The sequence below is a fragment of the Neopelma chrysocephalum genome, unplaced genomic scaffold, assembly GCF_003984885.1.
Source record: "Neopelma chrysocephalum unplaced genomic scaffold, ASM398488v2 Primary Assembly neopelma1_101, whole genome shotgun sequence".
NCBI classification, from domain to species: Eukaryota; Metazoa; Chordata; class Aves; order Passeriformes; family Pipridae; genus Neopelma; species Neopelma chrysocephalum.
Window position 1 is genome coordinate 1872087 of NW_020897764.1, and position 7188 is coordinate 1879274.

The window sequence follows — 7188 nt, forward strand, 5'->3', positions numbered from 1 at the left end:
GTTTTCTTGCCTTCAAAATCAAAAGAATTTGGTGTCCCTTCTCCCCTTCAATGAGCAAAAGATTCTCCTGAGCAATTATGTTAATTAATCTCATAGATAGCACTCAATTAAAACAGAATACTTCATTTATACTTGCAAAATGCCTGAGACCCACAGATGAAGGGATTTGTATATATTGCCCAGAGAAGCTGTAGATGCTCCATTTCTGGAAGTGCTCAAGGGAAGGTTGGATGGGGCTCTGAGCAGCCTGGTTGAGTGGAAGGTGTTCCTGCCCATGACAGGGGGTTAGAAATAAACGATCTTTAAGGTCCCTTCCAACCCAAACCATTTCATGATTCCATAAATGTTATTTCAAATTATTTGATCATTCATAACGAGTACAAGACCATATCACAGAGGACAGAGCTGAAGGAGAACAGCTGAAGCAATGCTGGAAAACTGATCATTTCAGAGAACAGACTGTGCAGGTTACCCCAGAGAACTGTGAGAGCACAGATGACAGGGACTGTGTTTGCTTTGCTCTTCATTGTCCCATTTGCAAACCAGTGAGCACCACGATATGTTGGGTCTGATCTTCAGCTTTTGTCAGTTGCAGCTCTGGACACTGGAGGTAGGTTGAATCTAGAGACTTTGCTAAGTTTTATGGACAAAAAAAAATAAATAAGAAACAATTAAAAAGAACCTTTTTTTTCCAACATATTATTTTTTAACAGTTTTAAGTGAATATGAGATTGCCCTTAGGGCCCAAAACAAAATATCTTTTTAAATGGAAATTTTTGTGGAACAGGAGGAGGTGTGTGCTTCATGTCTTGCCTCAGCAGCAGATATGTTGCCTTAGAAACACAGCAAAGAATATTTTTGATAAGGCAGCCTCTGATGTAAAAATGAGCTGTTTCCATTGGGGTCCTATGTGGTGTACTGGCCATGTCAATAAATTTCAGGAATCTCCCACTCATCCCAGTTTGGGAAATTTAAAAATATTCCATTATGTGCTTTTCAAACACATCAGGGATCAATTCTGCTGAAGACTGGATTAGTCTATCACTGAGACCTTGTGAGTCCATCACAAGAGGAACACTCTGTATCCCCAAATCAAAGGTCAGCAGATGGTTTTGTGCCAGTGCCTGTGGTAGCAGTAGGTCATAGAATAATAGATATGTTCAGGTTGGAAAAGACCTTTCAGATCACCAAGTCCAGCTGATAACCCAACACTGCCAAATCCACCACTAAACCACCTCCCTCCGTGCCACATCCACACGTAATTTAAATCCCCCTGGGGATGGTGACTCTCCCACTTCCCTGGGCACCCTGTTCCAGTGCCTGATCACCCTTTTGGTGAAGACATTTTTTCCTACTATCCAATCCAAACCTCCCCTGGTGCAACTTGAGGCCATTCCCTCTTGTCCTGCTGCTTGTTTCCTGGGAGAAGAGACGGATCCCCACCGGGCTACAACCTCCTTTCAGGGAGTCATGGAGAGTGATGAGATGCTGGTGGCTGGCACGGTGCTGTCTGTGTGCTTTCCCTGAAAAGAACCAGCTCCAAGTAGAAGTCTTGGAAGCTGCCCTCCATGGCATCATCTCTTAGCAGCACCAGCTCCTTTTGGAAGCTGAAGGATTTATTGGTCAGGCAGCTGCTGCGATCATTAATTTGAATTGAAGGATGGAGGTTCCAGAGTTGTGGGGTGAGTATGTTTCTCTCCAAAGAAAATATTAAGGAAGAAACTCTTCTCACTGAGAGAGTTTAGCAAGTTTTCTTTTTATCAAAATAACAGATGTAATTTTTCAAATGCACTGTCAATCAGCAAAAATTAAGTTTTTTTATGGGCTCACAGGGAGACAATACATCTCACTGTTTTGAAGTTGCCCAAATATAGGACATAACCCCAATATAGGTTTCCTGATTCAGCTACTAACCACTATCCTGCTTTCTTGTGATCAATATTCTTTCCTTTCCCCCCACATTCCTCGGGCCGAAGGATGGCAGTGATGCACCTTCCCTGTTCCTCCACAGAGCAAAGGCTCCTCTCTCTCCAAGTTGTCTCTCTGACACGAGCCTATGAAGTTTCACCATATCTCTGAGCTCCAGTCCCAAAAAGTTCACTGGGAAATACATTAAGGATGTGTTTTCAGAGGACTTCACACTTCATTCCAAGTCTAATTACTTTCAGTTAAGCAGCATAATAGATAAATTAATTTATTGCAGGAACTGGCATTTTCCTGCCTTAGGTTCCTCATCAGTATGAGCAGTTCTTCAAACAATTCTCAATCTCTTCTCTCCTCTGAACCAGCCTTCCTCTTTTTCTCTCCCTCCTCTTTTTCCTTGCTTCAAGTCAATATTATTTGATTTTTTTTCTCTTCTTGCCTTAAAAAAAAACTTCTCTTTTAAGGCTCTTTTCTGTTTAATGCACTCTGCACAGTGACTGACAAGAAACTTTTCCTTTTATTATCTCCACTCACAGACTCAGGTGACTCCCTGATTAACCACCTTGGTGGTCAAAGTGCCCTTTTAATTATGTGTTGCTATGATACCAAAGGTGAGATAGAACTATTGTAACATGGACTCTCAAAAGGCACAGCTGATCTTTCTTGATTCCCTTTAATCAATAAAAGGAGATATACAAGAAATCTGAAAGCCTATTGGTGTCTATCTTGGATACTGAGGTTAGCATGACCTGAATTAGTCTGTTGGGGATTATTTAACTGTAAGATGATTCTATCATACTCAAATGTTTAACTTTTATACTTATATCTTGCTTATATCCAGTATTATGACGGAGAGCTGGTGGAATGCATCTCCAGGAGATGAGCCCGTGTCCCGTTTATGTCTTTCAGTGCAATAATTTTGATGATAGTTTCTAGTACCAGTATTGGAAAAAAATAATATGGGAAGGTTACTAAAAATGCATCCACACCACACTTCAATCAGAAATTCTGAAAGCACAAAATGTCTCTGGAATCATAGTGATAATGCTGAGAGATGTACAATGAAAACAACCATGTTTCTATGATAACCAGTTATTGACAGGTTTACTTGTTAACTTATTTTGCAGGGGGAAAAATAGACAGCAAACACTTGAACATTAGAATTTTCTTTGATTCTTTGGATTCCTTGTAGTTGCAAGACACAGCCAAAGGGGAATTACATTATCTTCTCTGAAAATGCATTTTTTAGAATATAGACATGGGAAGGTCACTTAGCCTGTGAATTGCAGAATTCAAACAATACAAAACTGCTTTTCTTGTCTAAAAATTCACACCAACTTCCCTAAATGGCTGAAAGAACACTCAAGGCAAGGACAAGGTTATATTTGCCCTGGTTCTTTTAAACTTTGTCAGGCACGATGCTGAGTTAGGTGGAACTTCCATCTGAGCAGAGCAAATATTCTCACAGTGCCTCAAACAAGCCCTTAAACACAGGTGTCAGTGACAAAAGGCCATGGAAACCCTTTAGTCATTTTATAGGTCATGGATTTAGGAAGAGATGTGGGTTAGGGCAAGATGTGACTAATGTGGGGGTCAAAAACTCTGACAAAGCCTTTACTTACACATTTTCTACCTGTACAGGTTTTTCAGTCTCCTCTTCTAAGCCCATCACAGAAAAACACTGTTGCTAAGAGTTTTGCATAACTGCTTTATGGCACCTTTAAATACTACATATAATCTAATATTATATAATTTAGAATATTTTGTAGAGATTTAGGTTTGGTGAACCAAAAATTAATCTCTCTGGTTAGTAAAAAAGTAAAAACATACATCCCTTATCATAATCATTTTATGATCCAATAGACAAAATTAATAAAGGTATGAAGTAAGACCATATTGTGCCATTATTTGCCAGTGCTTTGAAATTTCACTAAGCATGTTATTGATTTTTTTAAGCAAACAGATTATTTTTTATTTCACTCATACTAAGATTCTGCTGGCAGTAAATGCTGAAAAGTGCAGTGGGATTCCAATTTTTCTTGTGCAGTTTTTTTTCCAGAAAAGCTTTCAGCACCAGATGCTCAAAGGTTAAAAAAACACCTGTCATGGACTTGACAGGCTGCAGACACCCAATTTTTTTTTTTTTGGAATGTGACTCTCTTTCAGTCACCACCAAAAGAATGACAGGTGTTAAAGAGGAAAATCAATCCTAAAGCAGGCAGTGACATCTGGGCAGCTGAACCACTCCCTAGACTCCTCTAATGAGGGTGTAGGTTACTTATTCACACAGTCAGGCAGCAGCTTTTGAGGCTGGGGTGGCTCAGATACCCACACAGAGGTGGCAGATGTGACACCCCTGGTGTGGGACATCCATGTCCTCTTGAAATGAAAGCAAAATTTAGGCAGGATAACGAGGTATTACAAACAGGTACAAAAGTGTGAGCAATTAAAGCAGACTGAGGTATCTACTGAGCACAGAGAGGACTGAAACACACACCTGAATATCAAATTTAATATTGAAAGTTAAGCTGAAAGTTAAATTTAATTGTCTGATCTTCGGCTGGATCCCACTCCACGTGCTGTGCCCGTAGGTAGAGTCACGCAGGCAGATCCAAGCAGAACACACTCCCCAGCTCCCAGGGTTGAATTTCTTTCGAACAAAGCCACTTCCTCAACTCAGTGATGTGCATGGCAAATAAGGAAAGCAATATTTGTGCCTCCCAAAGAGGCCTGTGTGAATATCACCCGTTTCCTGCAGCATTGCTAAGAGACTCCCGTCCATTGTAGAGGTGGCTGTGTGTGGTGGCTGGGGAAACAAAACCACCCAAACAAACACAAAAACAGCCCCTGCCTTGCAGGAGAGAGGGGACATGGACAGAATGGCAATCAAACAGAGCAGCTGTAGAAGAGATCTTAACACAGAAAACCCAGCAAAGCCACGGGGAGGGTGCTGGAGCAAAGTTAATCCTATTATAAATTAGCTTGTGCTTCCTGCTCTGAATGCTTGGGTTACCCTCTTTGTTTCCAGAAAACATGATTTAGGAAGCTTAGCCTGCACAAAAACCCAAGTCAACAAGTCCTGTGGCTCCAGGAAAGAAACAGGACAGCTCTGGTTTGTACTGATTCATGGCTATTTACTCAAGGTGTAAAGGTATGGTCAGAGATCACCAAAATTTAAATTTCTCTTTGAAAAGGCAAACGTTGAATTAATTATTTAATTAAGTTGTTCCTCTATAGCCTCTCTCATGGCTTAGTGGATTACCTATATGTAAAACATACATCAGAACTGAGGACTCCAGTTTAATAAAAAAAGAGGTCCTGATGCTCATAGACCTTCCTCCTATGTGTGATTTGATTGAAGGATTCATTCAACTTTCTAACTTGTAGAAAAAGCAAATAAACCCTAAAAATAAGTGAAGATAGTTTATCACATCTAGGACTGGCTACAGTCAAAACACAATTAAGGTGCAAAGCCTGCATCCTATTTGTGCTAATAATTAATTTACCTTTTTTTTTTTAAGCATATGTGCTTGAACTCTCTGATACTTGTAGTTGAGATATAAAGTATCCTTTATAAAAGGATATATCTGCCTGTTTCATGGAAATCTTATGGTGCTTAACAGACATCAGTGAAATTCTGAAACACTCAGACCAAACCTTGCCCACATACTTATAGTTGTAACATTATACATGTTCTCAGGTAATAAGGAGATAATTCTGACTTCATCCATTTACCACAGCCATAAAGACTTAGACATGAACAACTGTGTAATCCTCATGTAGAGAACAGACAAATTTAGGTTTCAAAGAAACTACAAATTTCCTTGTTAAAGAAGAACACAGTGGTAACTATCAGGGAACTAAAACAGGAGGGCAAAATGTGAGATATGAGCACTCTGTTTATCACTGTGTGATTTTGCTCACCTATAGTTTATGTTGCCCCCAAAACATAGAATTCTATTCACCATCTGATGCCCCAAAGATACTTCAGGGGTTCAGTTTCCTTTACTTTTTGTACTGGGCACCAATCTTCCAGGGATAAATGACTGGAAGTTTATCCTACTTAGCTGCTTTTCTTTCCCTCCAGTCCTATGGAGACTCAGAGGCATCTTTCAGACACAGCCTGCAGGATGACTTGAAAGAAGGCCAGATATTGATCTATGGATCAGCAGAGGAGAAATAGTCCCCTTTATTTTTGACTGATCACCTACACTGCCTCCTGTATGTAGAGTTTGCCTCACCAAACAGGAATTCTATTCGAGATGGTTTGTCCTGTTCAGGTGATTACTGGGAAAACTCTCGCTTGCTCTTGTGCTCCTTGAAAATTCTTTCAGAGAGCAATTTTTGGAGGATTCAAAGAGGAAAAGTTTGTCACCTCCTTGTCTGGAAATGGTGGTGGATGTGCCTCCATCCTGTGGCTGGAAGCTCACACACCACACACACTGTGTAAGTGAGTAGGGAGAGCTACTGAGACCACTTTAGTCAGACTCAGCATCAATAAATTAATTTCCTTAAGTAAACCCCAGCTAAATTACAATAGATAAAGAGTGGGTGCTTCATACCTGTCTGACAATTCTATTCTTCTCTTAAAAAGTTGTGAATGTTTTCTTTTAAAGAAAGGTCTTTGCTCTTCAGCACCGATTTAATAAGGCAGTTTTACATTAGGTGAGTATTAAATAATTGCTAAATGAGATCTTCAGGCATGAGAAGCAAATAAGAGCTTAATCTGCGTGCTATATAATTATCTTAAAATTATACATGCAGCAATGTGTAATTAAAACTATTCTTACAATTTAAAAATGAAAATTCAAACACGAGAGCCACAGCTATCCTTAGAAAAAAAAATGATTCACCATTAACCTTTTTAATATATTCATTTCTACAGGCTTTAATGAATTTAAGTGAATTCTTAAGCACTGAAAGAGAAAAGAAAGTATTTTTAAGTCTTGACATAAAATGTTTTGGGGAAAAACTCCCTCAGGCCAGACCTTAAAGCTTTAAATGATCATTGAATTAAGAGAATTGTAGACATTACACCTCTACTGTCTTGGAGTACATTCTACACCCACAGAAAGAGAAAAAGCTGCACTTAGAGGTGCTCTCTGCAGTTATCTAACTATCTGAAATAACCATTTTAATTCTGGAGAGCTATAGTGTATTTAAATTTTATACCAGTAGCATGACTGAATTCAGACAGGAATTTTTAGATCACAAACTTTGGATCTGAATGGAAAAACATTTCAAATATGTACAAGGACCTGTCAG

At 39.3% G+C, this 7188-nt stretch overlaps 1 long non-coding RNA gene across 1 annotated transcript; it reads left to right on the forward strand.

Moving 5' to 3' along the window:
* Nucleotides 1-1605: 1605 nt before the first annotated feature.
* On the forward strand, nt 1606-6100 carry LOC113973420. The gene is made up of 3 exons (XR_003536212.1): nt 1606-1682; nt 4952-5074; nt 6011-6100. It is a non-coding gene; the product is annotated as an uncharacterized LOC113973420 (long non-coding RNA).
* Nucleotides 6101-7188: the final 1088 nt, after the last annotated feature.